The sequence below is a fragment of the Lipotes vexillifer genome, unplaced genomic scaffold (assembly GCF_000442215.2).
Source record: "Lipotes vexillifer unplaced genomic scaffold, Lipotes_vexillifer_v1.1 scaffold1016, whole genome shotgun sequence".
Classification (NCBI taxonomy): Eukaryota; Metazoa; Chordata; class Mammalia; order Artiodactyla; family Lipotidae; genus Lipotes; species Lipotes vexillifer.
In genome coordinates, this window is record NW_006769290.1 from 108,168 (window position 1) to 127,844 (window position 19,677).

The 19,677-nt window shown below is 37.9% G+C and overlaps 1 pseudogene; it reads left to right on the forward strand.

Annotated features, from left to right (window-relative positions):
• Positions 1-8,613: 8,613 nt before the first annotated feature.
• Positions 8,614-9,406, forward strand: LOC103077661 (actin-related protein 3 pseudogene; annotated as a pseudogene).
• Positions 9,407-19,677: the final 10,271 nt, after the last annotated feature.

Consider the following 19,677-nt stretch of genomic DNA (forward strand, 5'->3'; position numbering starts at 1 on the left):
GGCAATCAGAGAAGAAAAAGAAATAAAAGGAATCCAAATTGGAAAAGAAGAAGTAAAACTGTCACTGTTTGCAGATGACATGATACTACACATAGAGAATCCTAAAGATGCTACCAGAAAACTACTAGAGCTAATCAATGAATTTGGTAAAGTTGCAGGATACAAAATTAATGCACAGAAATCTCTCGCATTCCTATACACTAATGATGAAAAATCTGAAAGAGAAATTAAGGAAACACTCCCATTTAACACTGCAACAAAACGAATAAAATACCTAGGAATAAACCTACCTAGGGAGACAAAAGATGTGTATGCAGAAAACTATAAGACACTGATGAAAGAAATTAAACATGATACCAACAGATGGAGAGATATACCATGTTCTTGGATTGGAAGAATCAATATTGTGAAAATGACTCTACTACCCAAAGCAATTTACAGATTCAATGCAATCCCTATCAAATTTCCAATGGCATTTTTTACAGAACTAGAGCAAAAAAATCTTAAAATTTGTATGGAGACACAAAAGATCCCGTATAGCCAAAGCAGTATTGAGGGAAAAATACGGAGCTGGAGGAATCAGACACCCTGATTTCAGATATATTAGAAAGCTACAGTAATCAAGATAATATGGTACTGGCACAAAATCAGAAATATTGATCAATGGAAAAAGATAGAAAGCCCAGAGATAAAGCCACACACCTATGGTCAACTAATCTATGACAAAGGAGGCAAGGATATACAGTGGAGAAAAGACAGTCTCTTCAATAAGTGGTGCTGGGAAAACTGGACAGCTACCTGTAAAAGAATGAAATTAGAACACTCCCTAACACCATACACAAAAAATAGACTCAAAATCGATTACAGACCTAAATGTAAGACTGGACACTTCTTAGAGGAAAACATAGGAAGAACACTCTGACATAAATCACAGCAAGACCTTTTTAGATCCACCTCCTAGCATAATGGAAATAAAAACAAAAATAAACAAATGGGACCTAAAGAAACTTACAAGCTTTTGCACAGCAAAGGAAACTATAAACAAGACAAAAAGACTCGGGCTTCCCTGGTGGCGCAGTGCTTGAGAGTCCGCCTGCCGATGCAGGAGACGCGGGTTCGTGCCCCGTTTCGGGAGGATCCCACATGCCGCGGAGCGGCTGGGCCCGTGAGCCATGGCCACTGAGCCTGCGCGTCCGGAGCCTGTGCTCCGCAAATGGGAGAGGCCACAACAGTGAGAGGCCCGCATAACGCAAGAAAAAAAAAAAAAAGACAAAAAGACTACCCTCAGAATGGGAGAAAATATTTGCAAACGAATCAATGGACAAAGGATTAATCTCCAAAATATATAAACAGCTCATGCAGTTCAATATCAAACAACCAAACAACCCAATCCAAAAATGGGCAGAAGACCTAAATAGATATTTCTCCAAAGAAGACATACAGATGGCCAAGAAGCACATGAAATGCTGCTCAGCATCACTAATTATTAGAGAAATGCAAATCAATACTACAATGAGGTATCACCTCACACTGGTCAGAATGGGCATCATCAGAAATTCTACAAACAATAAATGCTGGAGAGGGTGTGGGGAAAAGGGAACCCTCTTGCACTGTTGGTGGGAATGTAAATTGATACAGCCACTATGGATAATAGTATGGAGGTTCCTTAAAAAACTAAAAATAGAATTACCATATGATCCAGCAATCCCACTCAGAGAAAACCTTTGTAATTCACAAAGACACATGCACCCCAGTGTTCAGTGCAGCACTATTCACAATAGCCAGGTCATGGAAGCAACCTAAATGCCCATTGACAGATGAATGGATAAAGAAGGTGTGGTACATATATACAGTGGAATATTACTCAGCCATAAAAAGGAAAGAAATTGGGTCATTTGTAGAGAGGTGGATGGATCTAGAGACTGTCATACAGAGTGAAGTAAGTCAGAAAGCAAAAAACAAATAACATATATTAATGCATATATGTAGAACCTAGAAAAATGGTACAGATGAACTGGTTTGCAGGGCAGAAATTGAGACACAGATACAGAGAATAAACGTATGGACACCAAGGGGGGAAAGCAGGTGGGGGTGGGGGTATGATGAATTGGGAGTTTGGGATTGACAGATATACACTGATGTTTATAAAATGGATGACTAATAAGAACCTGCTGTATAAAAAAATAAATGAAATAAAATTCAATAATTCAAAAAACATAAAACAAACAAACAAAAAAATGTTAAAAATGTCACATTGCACTCAGCTTCTCCTAATTGATCCTATTTAGAGATTTCTGCAGCCCACAGTGTATCACAGAAAAATCAAAATGAAATATTACGATGGATGTGTGTATTTTTATGGAGCAGGGAATTAGGGTGTCATATTCATCTCCTGCACGATATCCATTGCCAGTTGGCTAAGCTTAAGAAATTCTGAACACTAGTTTTGCCAGAATTCTGCCCCCACAACCTGGCTGACAGCTTTATCAACAACCAGGAGGCAGAACAGGCCCCAGTCTGGCTTCCCATCTCTGTAGTGCCAACTGCAGTTCGAATGTTTGGGCTTCAGCAGTAACAGAAGCAGACAGGCCCTAAAGATCTAAAGTGAACAGATACTGCTTTTACTAACAACAATAATGAAAAAACTAGTCTCTGACATTCAGAATGTGCATGCACTTTTAAGGCAATGATGGCTTAAGCAATCAGTAATATAAATTCCTCAATGATATTTACTGAATATGTATTTGAAATATCAATAATCATTACATTAGGAAATAAAAATCACCTTCCTTAAACAAATATACCTTTTAAGTTTCTAGAAGGTAAACCATACCAAGAAGAAGAGAATAATGAACACAGCAATGGATCAGGCCAGATATGTCAAATCCCTCAACCTGCATGAATAGTCAAAGCTGAGTAAGATGACACACTATAGAAAGATCCTGTAAAGAAAGTTGATGAAAACTTATTACTCCTTAACTCTTTTTGTTGAATTCCAAGTTGTCCAACAAGCTTCTCTACTATTCACCCATCAGTTTCCCAAAGAGGTTGGCTGGCGGTGACAAGAGGGAAATGACATCAGCAAAGACCCCCCCCCAAAGAGACAGCTAAGCAGTTCAGTCTCAGCAGTTTTGCTTCAGCGGCAAGGTTGTTCCAGAGGCAAGACTGGTCAGAAAGTTGCAACTAGCTGCTCGTAGGAACAAGCTAGTAAGCAGTAAAATAATATTAAATTTATTGTTATTTAATAATGAGACTTGGCTAAAAGGTAAGACATCCATTAGGTAGTAATCATAAAAAAATACTAGAAAATAACAAGTGTTGGCAAGGGTGTGGGGAAATTGGAATCCTTGTTGCATTGTTGGTGGGGATGTAAAATGGCATAGCCACTGTGGAAAACAGTATGGCAGTTCCTCAAAAGTGGAATATAGAATTACCATATGATCCAGCAATTCCACTTCTGGGTATATACCCAACAGAACTGAAAACAAGGACTCAAACAGATACTTATACACTAATGTTTATAGCAGCATTATTCACACTAGCCAAAATGAGGAAACAACCCAAATGTCCATCAACAGATTAATGGATAAACAAAGTGTGGTATACATGTAAAATGGAATATTGTTGACCTTTAGAAAGGAATGAAATCCTGATACATATTACAATATGGATGAATCTTGGAAACATTATGCTAAGTGAAATAAGCTGGACACAAAAGGACAAGTATTATATGATTCCACTTACAAGAGGTGCCTGAAGTAGGTAAATTCATGAAGACAGTAAGAAGAATAGAAGATACCAGGCGCTGGGGAGTTATTATTTAATGGCTATAGAGTTTCTGTCAGGGATGATAAAAAATGTTCTGGAAATGGATAGTGATGATAGTTGCACAACAGTGTGAATGTTTTTAATGCCACTGGATTGTACACTTAAAAATTAAAATGGTAAGTTTTAAGTTATATGCATTTTACCACAATAAAAAAATAGAAAAAAATTAATCCATTGAATACTTAAAGAACCTGACTTAAATTTTTTCTCTTTTATTTCATTTTTTATTCTTCCCCATAAATTAAAATTTTTAACAAGAGCTAAGTATAGAAAGTGGATCTTAGAAGACAGGCACATGTACTTGGTACCATTTTCTTTGTTTTCTTTGCTCTATTTAATTAGTGCCTGTGCTAATACAAAGGATTACACTCACACAAATCAATATCTTACCCAGTATCAAGCTTTCATAATGATGTAAAAGAGTCAGGTAATCCATGGGCTCAGACAAAGCAGAGAGGACTTGGGGACATTGAGGTGGCCTCCCTTTTTATGATGAGCACTCACTCTCTGGTCCAAAATGATAGATGAGCTCTCCAATGGAGGATATGTGGGGTTATCTCACAGAGTAAGGGAACATTTTATTTATGATACATCTCTGTTTTATACCCTAACTTTCATGTCAGTTTTCAAGGACACCTTACTAAGAGCACTCCTGCTAGCATAGATCATTAGCCTAATTACCTAAAGGTCCAGAATCACATTGTCTAGGATTGGGTTACCTGTCTTCTTCCCCCTCATCCTAGGTGGAGCATCCCCTGGTAGTCAGGGGCAAACTGGGTCACTCTCTATTTACATTAACTCCTTCCTCATCATTAACAAATTTATTCTGATTGCACACATGAACTAGTATGTACATATTTGTCTTTAGAAATAATCATTTAATGTACAAACCGGCTATGATATTTTCATGGGAGTTTCTACTCCTAAAGCTTGATGTCTAGACCTCTACATTAGGAACACTCGCCAGACAAGTGCATCAAATATCCCCTGGTGAGGGTGAGAAGGAAAAGACTGGGTTTCTAAGTCCTCACATAGCTCAACAAGGTCTCAGATCCAACAATTCAGAGGTAAGGAGCTACAGGTAATGAAAACCTAAAGTAAAAGGAACATTGCTTTCACATCAATCACATTTCAGGCCAAAAGTCATTGAACGAATGGATGCTTTGTTGTCTCAGGGTTTTCCAAGGTCTGCATAGTTTATTCCATCTTTCCCATTCTCTGTTAACCTTTCACATCAGAGTTTTTGTTCTCCACCTCCCTGCTTGGACTGCAGGATTCAGACATTTCTTTGCATCCCAGGTCAACCTTGCCTTTAACAAGAACATAAATTTCTCCTTGCCCCAAATTCTTGGTTTGGCCTCAGCCCATTCCATCCAGGTCCCACCTCTCGAAATATAAGGCTGGGTCAGAGGACTAGGTCTCCCACAGATCTGGGAGGAAAACCTGGATAAAACTGGTGGCAGGAGCAGCTGCCACCCCAATCTGACCACCATGCAGAAAACTTGGCCCCTTCACCATCACTTGCCCTCAGTACAGGGCTTCTCTCTGCTCTGTTCCTCCTACTGAACCAAATCTTTTGCAAATGTGGGCAAAACAGCAGTAGCAGGGAGAAGCCTAGGCCCTTAAAACTCTCCTCAAAGTTCCCTGATGGTGGTGGTGAGTCTGGACTCTACCATCACTACCTAAAATTCTGAGATTAATAGTGGCACCAGGGAGCCACAGGAATGGAACCAAAGCTGGTGCCTCGGTTGTGACTATATAGTGCTCCTAATTAATCCCATCTGGCTTCACATAATTATCTAAGCAGAAGTGCTGTTGGCATTATTTGAATCACAGATTTAGCTCTGGCTTCTGCTGGTAGCTATAGAGCCCTTTCTTCAAAGCATGTAGCAATGCAAGCAGAAGGAATAATTTGCTTCTTATAGACATATGCCCTGGACAAGAGACATCTTCTGGGTGAGATACTACCAGAAGCATAATCCATAACCACTAAAAAAAATCCTTTCTGGGGCTTCCCTGGTGGCGCAGTGGTTGAGAGTCCGCCTGCCGATGCAGGGGACACGGGTTCGTGCCCCGGTCCAGGAAGATCCCACATGCCGTGAAGCGGCTGGGCCCGTGAGCCGTGGCTGCTGAGCCTGCACGTCCGGAGCCTGTGCTCCTCAACGGGAGAGGCCACAACAGTGAGAGGCCCACGTACTGCAAAAAAAACAAAAAAAAAAATCCTTTCTGTAAATAGTGCCAAATGCAATTTAAAAAACCTTATAAATCATGATAGTTTAAAAAATGAATGGCACATCACAGTTTACAAAGTATTTTCACCAATTTTCCCATTTGAAAGGAAAATAGGGAGTAAATGTCATAACTTCAAACTGAAAATAACAGAAGAAGAATTGGCTTTAACTGGGAAAAAGAAAGAGTTAAGATACTCCCTCTCACCAAGAAATAACAGGGGAAATAAATAAGAACACAAACAACTAACCTAAGACCAAACTTCAACATCAATTTTATATGTGCCCCTGTCAAGGGGATTACGATATGTAGTCCCAACACGCTTTGTGGTAGGATTCATCTGGGTCCAGGTATTTCTGGAATTCTGATTATACAGGCTTTTCAGAAACTTATACTGCTAGACAATTCACCCATGGGAAGAAAATGATTTGGTTTAAGCTATAGAATATGTTTTCAAGAACTGCTATGTTGTGATCATACCTGTCCCTTATAATCTTTACATTTCAGTTTCTGAAGAAAGAAAAGCAGGATTTTCACTTTATTTATATGCATCAGAGAAGTGCAGGAAAACATTTCCATGAAACTTACTGTGGCTGACAATCTGCTCAGTTGCAGCAATGTGTATGATATGGGCTCTGGACACAAAGCAAACCCCCACAGTAGAAAATGACAACTGATGCTCTTGCCAAAGCCTGCCAGTGGCTGTTGACCATGACCTGCCTAATCCTGAGTGCTTGTCTCTTAGTGGTGGTTCCCTGTGTATGTGTGTGTCCCACCAGAGTAATCTGGGTGGGTGGTCTATGAAATATTTGGAATTTATGGACAACCTTGCCTACGGACAGGCAACTACTTTAAATGCTATTGCCTGCTGTTTGATTGTGGAGTGGTACCTGGTTAATTCTCCCCAGAATCAAATCAAACATTAACAATGCTATGAGATTCTGGTTACTATTAGTATAATTCATTTATGTGCAAGGGTAAGACTTGCCAACACATAAAACGTCTCCTTCAGAGCCAAGGTGAAAAGGAAATCATTCTTTGCCACTTCTTCAAAAAAGAAGAGGAAAGAAGAAAGTGAGATACTATCCTGTGTAAGCCCACAGATAGCTTCTCTTTTCTGCTAACAGTTTTATTCTCTCTCCAGAGTTCTAATGTATGTAAACCACTGCATAATATTTCTCAAAATTTTAAATGTCAGTAAGAATTTCAAAACAAAACAATCTATTTTTGAAAAAGAAATCTTTTCTCATTGTGAAAATAATTATTCAAATGCCATACTAAGCCATTACACCTTCAATTTAGAAAATGTATATACCCTTGGAAGAATAATACCATAATGTATTTGACATTATTTACACTTATTATGAATGAAGGCTATGAGAATTGGCTTTTACTGGGAAGAAGAAGGAATTAAGACACTAACTCATCAAGGAAGAACAGAAGACTGAAAGTAAAGGAATAGAAAAAAAAAACCATGCAAATGGAAATGAAAAGAAAGCTGGGATAGCAATACTCATATCAGAAAATACAGATTTTAAAATAAAGTCTGTAACAAAAGACAAAGATGACCATTATATAATGATAAAGGGGTCAATCCAAGAAGAGGATATAACATTCATGAATATATGTGCATTTAATATAGGAGCACCTAAATATATAAAGCAAATATTAACAAACATAAAGGGAGAAATTGACAGTAATACAATAATAGTAGGATACTTGAATGTACCACTTACATCAGTGGACAGATCAACCAAACAGAATATTAATAAGGAAACAGGGGCCTTAAATGACACATTACACCAGATGGTCTTAATAGATATCTGCAGAACATTCTACCAAATAAACAAACAAAAAACCCCAGCAGTATACACATTCTTTTCAAGTGCACATGGAATTTTCTCCAGGATAGATAACATGTTAGGCCACAAAACAAGTCTTAATAAATTTAGAAAATTGAAATTATTTATATTAAACAACTTTTCCAACCACAACAGTATGAAACTAGAAATCAATTACAGGAAGAAAAATGGAGGAAACACAGACATGTAGAGACTAACAACATCTTACTAAGAAAAGAGTGAATCGACAAAGAAATGAAAGATGAAATCAAAAAATACCTTGAGATGAATGAAAATAGAAATGCAACTTTCTAAAATCTATAGGACACAGCAAAAGCAGTTCTAGGAGGAAAGTTTGTAGTGATACAGGCCTACCACAAGAAACAAGATAAATCTCAAATAAACAACCTAACTTTCCATCTGACAGACTTAGAAAAAGTCCAAAGTTTACAGAAGGAAGGAAATAATAAAGATCAGAGCAGAAATAACTAGAAACCAAAAAAGAAAAAAAAAAAACACAATAGAAAAGATCAATGAACCTAAGAGCTGGGTTTTTTGAAAATATAAACAAAATTGATAAACCTTCAGCCAGACTCACTAAGAAAAAAAGAGAGGCCAAATAAACAAAATTAGAGGTGAAAAAGAAGTAATAGAAAAAGCCACAGGTACCATAAAGTGGTCAGTCCATCATGGTATAGTTTAAGGCTGTCACCTAATGGAAAGGTTTATAGAGCAAATGTTCTCTCAATACTTAGAGCACAACCTGAATGTCATTTCTTTCTTTTGAGTAAATCTCCACTAAATGCTCCTGAAAATAGAATATACTACTGAAATACGGTTTGAGTACTTCAATATTCCAGGCTTGTACATAGCCATGCAGGCTGTGCTTGCATTAACAGCATCCTGAGCAGCAAGACATGTAGGAAAACTGATAGTGACTGGTATTAAGATGCTGTCACTCCTGTCCTTTCTGTGGCTATGGGACATGTGATTAGCAGCTGAGGTAAGCACATTCCAGTCGCAAGGTGAGGTGTACTGTATTTCATTCAGCAACTGCTGAGAGGCCAAGAAGTAGGAATTCCTCTAGGGCAATCCCTGGAGACAGCTATGGAGCTACATAACTGTAAGAGCACTACAGTTACGTCTGCCCAGATTTAGTAAAAGAATTTAACAAGTACGACACAGAGGGGCCAAGTAGATTAAACAGTATACTAGAATCAAAGCAATCTCAAAGAAATAATTTTCCATTGACATTGGTTACGACAGATCCTTGGAACCTGAAATCTTTTTTCATCCAGAATTTGCTAATCTAGAATTTACCTACCTAACAAGTAGTAAATGAAGTAATTCAGCATTATCTTATTGGTCTCAGAGTTCTCTCTACAAAGACACTGACCTCACTTAACTGGATGTGCAGAGACTTTGAGTGTCACTCTTATATTTTGAAGGAAAAAAATGACCGAGTAAAAAGTACATTTCAAAAAGTAGCTTCATACACAACAATGTGAATGTATTTAATGCCACTGATCTGTACACTTAAAAATGGCTAAAATGGTAAATTTCATGCTATATGTTACCACAATAAAAGAATTTAAAAAATTTTTTAACTTTAAGAGGCCTCATGACACTTGCCCTTATTCATTCATGGGCCAAGGAATTCCAATAATTAGGAAATGCTACCCTCCACACTAAAAGAAAATTGGTTTTGGTTGCAAGTGTTTTAGAACTAAGAAGCTAGTACAGTTGACCCTTGAACAACAAGGGTTTGAACTGTGCAGGTCCACTTATATGTGGATTTTTTTTCGATAGTAAATACTGCAGTTCTACACAATCTGTGGTTGATTTAATCCATAGATGTGCAACCATGTATATGGAGGAACCACATATAAGGAGGAACTATGAAGGGCTGACTATAACTTATACACGCATTTTTCACTGAGTGGAGGGTCCACGCCCCTAACCCCGCATTGTTCAAGGGCCAACTGTCTATTGGATTAGGTTTAATTCCTTGGACTCTTTTTCTTGATTAAAAAAAAAAAATTTTTTTAAAATAAAAACAGCCTGTTGGATATTCTATTTAAAAAAAAAAAAAGAAAGAAATGCTCACAACATTCAGGTATTACCACACCAGTTTCAGTCTCTGTTTATTGAAATTTCTTCCTGGTTCACATGTCTAAGCACATGCCACTGACCCAACCTGTGAGAGGCAGACACAAAGTAGTGTTGTAGGTGCAAACAGTTGTCTACTTTGACTGCTCTTCTAACCCCTCTCCTACGACAGAAATTACTGGCAATGCCAATTAAATCTCTATCAGCTGATTTTGGGGTGGCTCTAATGCACCTGTTCCCTCTTTGTTCTTCTTTTCTCTCTCTTTCTTTTTTACTTTATTTTTTTGGTGGGCTTTGTGTCTGGCTTCTCTCACTTAACGAGGTTTATCCACGTGTAGCATGTATCAGCACTTCATCCCTTTTCATGACCTTAGTCATTTCAGGCAGCTATATAACAAAACACCATAGACTGGGTGACTTAAACAACATTTATTTCTCATCGTTCTGAAGCCTGTGAAGTCCACGAAAAAGGGGCTAGCAGATTGGAGATTTGGTTCTTGGTGAGGGCCCTCTTGCTGACTTGCAGATGGCCAACTTCTCACTGGATCCTCACACGGGCAGAGAGAAGATGCTTTAATGTCTTTTCCTTTCTTTATAAGGATACCAATCCTATTATGTGGCCTCCACTCTCATGAGCCCATGTAAACCTAATTACCTTCCAAAGACCTCTTCTCTTCATATTATCACATTGGGGGTAATGGCTTCAATATTTGAGTGGGGGGGAATAGGGGAGACAGAAACATTCAGTCCATAACATGACCCAATAATATACCATTGTACAAACAATACTACATTTCATTGATTCATTCATTAGTTGACAAGCATTTAGGTTATTTCCACTTTTTGACTATTATGAATAATGCTGTTATGAACATTTGTGTACAAGTTCTTTTGCTTTTTGGTTTTTGTTTTTTAAATGTTGAGCCTTCTTTTATTTATTTTTATTTTTGGCTGTGTTGGGTCTTCGTTTCTGTGCAAGGGCTTTCTCTAGTTGTGGCAAGTGGGGGCCACTCTTCATCGCGGTGCACAGGCCTCTCACTGTCGCAGCCTCTCTTGTTGCGGAGCACAGGCTCCAGACGCGCAGGCTCAGCAGTTGTGGCTCACAGGCCCAGCTGCTCGCGGCATGTGGGATCTTCCCAGACCAGGGCTCGAACCCGTGTCCCCTGCATTAGCAGGCAGAATCTCAACCACTGCGCCACCAGGGAAGCCCTGTGTACAAGTATTTTGTGGCCACGTGTTTCAATTCTCTTGAGTATGTACCTAGGAGAGGAATTGCTAGTTCATATGGCAACTCCATGTTTAACCACTCAAGGAACTGCCAATCCGATTTCCCAAATGGCTGCACCATTTTACAATCCCATAAGCAATATACGAGGGTGCAATTTCTCCAAATCCTCACCAACACTTATTGTCTGTCTTTTTTATTATAACCATCCATCCTAGTGGGTGTGAAGTGGCATCTCGTGATTTTTGATTTGTATTTCCCTAATGATCACCTTTTCTTGTGCTTATTGGTCATTTGTATATCTTCTTCCGAGAAATGTCTATTTGAACTCTTCATCCATTTTTAATTGGATTATTTGCCTCTTTTTTATTGAGTATAAGAGCTCCTTATATTTTAGATACATGTCCCTTATCAGATATATGATTTGCAAATATTTTTTTCCCTTTTTGAATTGTCTTTTTATCTTCTTGATAGTGTCCTTTGAAGCACAGAAGTGTTTTGTTTTTTTTAAATGTTGATGATAAATTGCTTTTTTAAAAAGCTTTTGGAGGTCTGGATCCAGAATAATGTTTTCCTAACACCTCATGAAAAGTTTCATAGAATTTTATAGCAGGTAGGAAGGTAATTCAGGTGTATAGTACAAGAAGAACAAGAGAGCTTAATTGATAATTAATTAAAGGGGAAAATATTTTGATGGGTAGAAAATTAAATTTCACATAGTTAATATATAAGAATAAAGGCTCTGTAATATATTTTTACTTCTTTTCATATGTGTAAATGCACATTTTGGGGTGGTGCATTAGAACCACCCCAAAAGGAGATATTAATCTCCTTTCACATAAAACAGATTGAAAGGAGTTATTTTATAAACACAAGCCAGAGGAAAAAAATCTATGCTTGCCCCTAACACTGACTAAGTGAAACTGAAGGGAAAACAGAGTTGTTTACTCAGGTAAATATGTTGGGGATCTATAAATGATGAATAGCTTTATTAAAGAAGTTATTAACTTTATATCCTGAACTACTGCTCATGACATTTTAATAAAAGTTGCTTTGAAATAAACTTTTCTGGTTAATTTCTCCACTCTCTTTGGAAACTTTGGTAGGTAAAAAAATAAGCTAAATTCACATCTGAAAATTTTATAACAGTTTATGCAGAGCATACAAAGTTAACAGCTTATAAATTCTCCTTACCTCAAGAAAGGAAATGGGCAGAAGTAGCCATGAACGACTACTGTAGTCACTCCTGCTAAAATACTTCTCCAGTGTACTTTTAGCTATTCATTTCTCTTTTTTCAAGTTATAACCGACATATAACATTACATTAGTTTCATGTGTACACATAAATGATCACCACAATGTCTAATTAATATCTATCACCACACATAGTTACAAAAAATTGTTTTCTTGTGATGAGAACTTAAGATCTACTCTCAGCAATTCTCAAATATACAGTATAGTATTATTAACTATAGTCACCATGCTATACATTGCCAGGACTTATTTTATAACTGGAAGTCTGTACCTTTTGACCATCTTCATTCATTTCACCCACCCGCCACCACCCTGCTTCTTCCACCCACCAATCCATTCTCTGTATCTATGAGTTCAGTTATAAATTTTTTTTAGATTCTACATACAAGTGAAATTATATGGTATTTGCTTTCTTCTGTCTGACTTATTTCACTTATCATAATGCCCTTAAGGTCCATTTGTGTTGTCACAAGTGGCAAGATTTCATTCCTATTTATGGCTGAATAATATATAAATCACATTTTCTTTATCCATTCATCCATTGATGGACACAGTTATTTCCATGCCTTGGCTATTATAAATAATGCTACAATGAACATAAGGGTGCACATATATCTTTTCAAGCTAGTGTTTCGTTTTCATCAGATAAATACCCAGAAGTGAAATTGCTGGATCATACTGTAGTTCCATTTTTAATTTTTTGAGGAACCTCCATATTATTTTCCATATTGGCTGCACCAATTTACATTCCTACCGACAGTGCACAAGGATTCCCTTTTATTCATCTACTCACCAATACATGTTTTTTGTTGTCTTTTTGATAATAGCCATTCTGACAGGTGTGAGGTGATATCTCATTGTGGTTTTGATTTGCATTTCCCTGATGATGAGAGATGTTAAGCACCTTTTCATGTACGTGTTGTCCCTTTGTGTGTCTTCTTTGGAAAAATGTGCATTCACATCCTCTGCCCATTTTTTAATCAGATTGGTTTTTTGCTATTGAGTTGTATGAGTTCTTTATATATTTTGGATATTAACCCCTTATCAGGTATATGATTTTCAAATATCTTCTCTCATTTGGTAAGCTGCCTTTTCATTTTGTTGATGGTTTCCTTTTTTGTGCAAAACCCCTCTGCTCTTTAATGATAATATTAAACACCAAGATGGCACAATTTATGGACAAATATTTTTCATAATAAAAAGCATCCTTTGTACTGCTCCATTGTTGCAATAATATGAAATTTAATTTTGAGAAAGATGCACTTAGGTTTTGGTGGTACTTTCAAGAAAACACTAGTTCTCAAAAAAATTTGTTATTTCTAGTTATTCCCAAAAAAAATGCTGAAACATTAAATGAATCTAAATATTAAGGGCTCCATGTGAAGCCGCATGCTGAGCCTCAGCTCTAGTGAGGCTGTGCAACACCTTGATTTTAAACTTCTAGCCGCTGTGAGAGAGTACATTTCTATAGTTTTGTTTTGTTTTTTTGCAGTACACGGGCCTCTCACTGTTGTGGCCTCTCCCATTGCGGAGCACAGGCTCTGGACGCGCAGGCTCAGCGGACATGGCTCACGGGCCCAGCCGCTCTGCGGCATGTGGGATCTTCTCGGACCGGGGCACGAACCCTCATCCCCTGCATCGGCAGGCAGACTCTCAACCACTGCGCCACCAGGGAAGCCCCATTTCTATAGTTTTAAACCACCAAGTTTGTAGTACTTTGTTACAGCAGCCCTAGAGAAGAATACTCTAGCTAACAGTCTCCTCATTGTTCATGAAATACATCAACCTGTTTCCCACCTCCACACCTTTGCTTAACTATTCCGTCACCCCAAATGTCATACCCTTCACCTTTCCACTTATCCTTCCTAGCCTTCGGGACCTCTCTCAGTCCTACTTATTCCAAGCAATTTTCTCCAGCTCTTCCTACCCACTTATGCTCTTAACTGTTCATCACAATATATATTATATACACTCTTCTTGTACTACTTAAAGTTCTATGTCTTGTTTCCCTAAACAAATTGAAAGTTCCATGAATGCAGATTCTTATGCTGCACTTATGTAACCTTAAACTTAGCAAGCACGAAGACATATTTAATTACTGCATAGCGTCGGATAAACCAAGATAATGGGCCTCACAACTGTAGCACCACCGATATTAAAAACCAAATCTCAGTGACCTTGCTGCAGACTCCTCCCCAGATTCTACACCTCACAGGCTGAACTGCTATAACCCAGTTAGAATGGAATGAATGAGATCCCAGGTCATTCCCCTGTTGTGCTGCTCAGGGCTAAAATTCCACTTGAAAAGCTATTACTGTCACCTTGTCGTTGTTTCGGATCAGTAGGATCAGTGGATTAGTCACCAGGAGGCTATGATGTATGGCCCAGGTCAAGAGAACCTGGGGAGGTGGGGAGTGGGTCAGTGTTCCAGCCTCTTTTTCCAAAAGGCCCACAATCTCTATGTAGATTCATATTTGCAAATAGACTTGGGAGGAAAGTGAGATGCTGACTAATTCCTCTCACCATAGGGATTTTAACCCTCTCTGCCCACCTATTACAACTATTTCCCTTTCAATTATAGCCAAAAGCAAATATAAAGAATTTTGTTGTAAACAACATTGTTTCTCCTTCCGTTTACTGCCTCAGTAGGAAGATGTAACTGTTGGCATTGCATTATTATAATAAACAGAGAAAATACACCATTCCAAGTGACATTAGAATGTGTTGATCATGCAATCTTGTCCTCTATTCACTCATTTTTATCTAAATTCACAGCAGGAAAAGGGGTCATAATTTTCCTATTTTGTGCAACTATAGGCTATTTTAATACGAAGCAAGCATAGATAATTATCTGAAAGGTCTTCTATTATAAGAAGCAAATCACTTCTCCTAAAAATACTAGTAAATAACACTGGTATGTGACATATAGTCATAACCCTGCTCCAAGGGAGGACAAGGCCAATTTATCAGATTTTCATCTGCCTCATTAAATTCTCCACTCTTTTCAGAGTCTGCAATTTAATTGCAGAGAGAAACTATAAATGACCCTGCAGAGTGCATGTGGAAGAATTAGCCATCATCTTTATTTATAAGTTATTCTAAACAAAGAAGCTAGCAAATATGAACACAGTCGATATCTCCCAGGCCACACCAAATGGGGGTAAAAATAGGGTCACATATGTTATAAACGGGAGCTGTTGATTTTGTTCTCCATCTACTCTGCCAAAACTCTGGTCCCCTCAAAATAACTCTCAAAGAATTCTGGGAGTCTTAAGGGGCTACAGGAACTAAGGCTTGTATTTGCTATGGATGTCTGCCCTTTTCCTCCGTCCTGCTCAAGCTCACTAAAGTCTCAGACGTAGAGAACAAACGTATGGACACCAAGGGGGGAAAGCGGGGATGGGATGAATTGGGAGACTGGGATTGACATATATACACTAATACATAGATAACTAATGAGAACCTGCTGTATAGCACAGAGAACTCTACTTTGCTGCGCAGTAGAAACTAACACAACATTGTAAAACAACTATACCCCAATAAAAATAAATTAACTAAATAAATAAATAAAGTGAAAGTGTCTGTTTTGGAGGACTTCAGAGTTGTGAGCTACACCATCACCACCTTTATGCCTGGAGTGGTTGCTATTACACAGCCGATGCTGACTGACACAGTCTATACCCGTGGAGGTTTCTCTTTTGATTCATTCTTGGAGTCACCTTATCTTAGAACTTAAGTGTGACTCCATGGAGTCTGAGCTGGAGAATTATATGGATGAAAGGCATTTGCTCTGTGTAAGAACATCCCTCCTCTCTGGCTTTGTGCCATTCTCCCAGAACTAAGCATTTTTGTCTTCATTTTCTCCTATGAAATTTTTTATTGGAGACTCTTCAGTTTACCTATTCACCCCTCCCCACCCCAGTCCTCCAGATGTATCCATTCATTCATTCATTCACTCAACAGTTAGGCACTGTTGAGGATACAATGATGGCCTGGACAGGTACAGTCTTCTCCTCATAGACCAAATGCCATAAGCAGCTTCTCTGGTGGGGAAGTTGAGGATGCTGTGAGCACGCAAAGGACAGGCGCTTCCTCCCATATGTGTGTAGTCAAGGAATGGTTCTCAGAGGAAAGAAACGGCCTCAGAACGGAAACTGAAAGAAGGAGTAGGAGCTGGGCAGGCAAGGCAGAGCAAGAGCCAGGGCGCAGAGAGAGAGTACTGGGAGGTGGGACAAGGAAGGCGCAACTCTAGACATAAAGAGCATCATGTACAAAGTCTCAGAGGGTAGGCAGAACATTGCAAATTCCAAAGATAATCCCAGAAGACTCATTTCCATCAGAAGTTTTACCTTTCTGCGCCAATAACTTGTAATCAGAAAGGGGAAAAAAACAGCTGATTGGGCTTGCTCTTCTGAGTGGTTTTTTTTGAGGTGTTAATTAAGTAGGGACAGGCTCTGAAGTCAAATGGAAATAGAGTTGCCAGATAAACTACAAAATGCCCAGGTAAATTTGAATTTCAGATTTTATATATATATATATATATATATATATATATATATATATACATACATATACACACATATATATATTCAAAAAATAATTTTTAGTACAAATATCTCAAATATTGCATGGTATATACTAAAAGTTATTTGTTGTTTATCTGGAATTCTAATTTAACTGGATGTACTATATTTTTATTTGCTAAAGCTGGCAACCGTCAACCATGAAAATGACCAAAAACTTGGTCACATTCACTGGAAAATCAATTGGAAAAAGAAGAGATAAGATTACAAAAGCAGACATCAATGGTAAAAACATAAAAAAAAAATGCAACTCACAGAAAAAAAGATTACAGCTGGTCAAGCAAATTTCCTTCTCTGAATTCTAAATAACTAAAACCCACGGAGAATGTCTTACAATAGCATATAGAGGGTTCTTTGCCACAAGCACTTTATAAGAGCAGGATTGCAGAGGAAGGACCCCTAAGACTGAGTCCCCAACTCACTAGTAATTATCAGTCCAGCCAATGAAACTGACGCCAACAGAAAAGAGATCTGCAGTCATCAAACAGCAGGGTCAGCCATCCTTGGACTCCCGGTCACACACAGACAAGGTGGTGACCGCATCGTGGTTCTTGAGAATTCTGGTGGATGAAAGCACATCTAAATGCATGTGTGTTTGTCTTCTGGCAGCTCATTATAATAGAGCCTTGTGCCCATGTCTTGTGGTCCAGTCTCAATACATAGGCCCCACCTCTGACTCTGAAGGAAATGGATGAGAAACAGCATGTCCACTGGGAGGAAGAAAGTTTACAACAGCAGAAAACAAACAAAATAGACCAGAAATGGGGAGCAAAAAGGATTTCTGCTTTCTTAGTCCTGATGTGAAGAACAGTAGTGTTTGATGAAGAAATTAAATGGGAAGAATAAATAAATTTATTTATTCATAAATAGATTTTCCATAGATAGGCTTGTAGCAAATCTGAGTTTTTAATGGACACAAGAGAAAGACTGAAGATAGAATATTTTTCTTCTGTTGCAACTTGAATAAACTGTTGACCTTAAGTGGAAATACACTAAGTTTGAGGACAGATGAGAACAAAACCAATAAATTTCATAGGACTGTAGTGAACACCAGATGGTGAAAAAGAGTCTTACCAAACCAGACATCTGCTTTCATCTCTAAGAGACAAGAGAGATGTACAAAATATTTTTAAAGGATACCAAAAAAAGAGGCATTAGAGATGACAGAGTGCAAAGGCGCAGCCTCAGATTTCAAATCGAGAGGTACCCGCATGGTCATTTGTCCATATACTCCTTACTCCCAGCCTTCTGCCCCAGACCCCTGAGCTTCGACAGTAGCTAGTAGTCTCAGTTCTTCACATTCAATCCCAATCTGAAATTATAGTCTAGAGTCCAGCTTTGAACTATTCAAAGCTGAAACGCCTAAAACCCCCTCTTCCTATTCCCTTCCCCTTTCAATCCATCCTCCCCTGCAATAAAACTAAGTATACTCATTCCGGGTTCCAAGATGGAGACAGCCTCTTCTTTCCAGAAGCAAGCACAGCAATGGGGTGGGTCATGTAGGTTGATCTTCCCACCCAGTTCTTTACAACAAGTTAAAATAAAAAGTAGTTTTCACTCATGAGGTTCATATGTTACACTAGACTTGAATATATATGTTGCATTTTTTTTTTGCAATTAAAAAGTAGGGTTATTTGGAGACATTCCAAAACATATAATAAAAAAAAGGAAAGTTAATCTTTGCTTGTATGAAACAATGTACAATAGAGGTGAGCCACGTTGAAAATAATCTCAGTTGGATGTTCTTATGAACCAAAGCTTCATTAGAAACCATGCTTTCGGATCAAATCATCTGCTGCAAAGTGAACACGGTCTTAAAACAGGTGATTAATTCCTCTTCTTTCTTTTTTTTTAAGAAATAGTTTTCTTATTTCAAAAATAATATCAAGGGACTTCCCTGGCGGCCTAGTGGCTAAGACTCCACACTTCCAATGCAGGGGGCACGGGTTCAATCCCTGGTTGGGTAACTAAGATCCTGCATGCCCTGTGGTGCAGCCAAAAAATAAATAAGTAAATAAATAAAAATTAAAAAACAAAAACAAAACAATATCAAAAGTTTGGGAAACCACAAAGAAGAAAATTTAAATCACCCATAATCCTGTCACTTAGAAGTAACTACTATTAATTTATATGTTGTTATTTAGCTTCCTAGTCTTTGTTCTGTATTTACATAATGTTATTATAAAAATGAAATCATCCTGTGCTTATTGTTTAGTAACAACTTTACCAATAAACACATACAGGCAACATGCTTACATCATTAAATATTCTTCTAAAACACATAGGTAATTTTTTTAATTGAAGTATAGTTGATTTACAATGTGTTAGTTTCAGGTGTACAACAAAGTGATTCAATTATACATACTTCTTCAGATTCTTTTCCATTATAGGTTATTACAAGATATTGAGTATAGTTCCCTGTGCTATACGGTAGGTCCTTGTTGTTTATCTATTTTATATGTAGTACTGTGTATCTTTTAATCAAGCACCGTAAAATATTGTACACTGAACGTAAGTGAAAAGGCACTAAATTTGAGAAGAGATGAGAACAAAACAATACATTGATTTTATCTTACAGATGTGCCTTAATTTATTTAACCAATCCTCC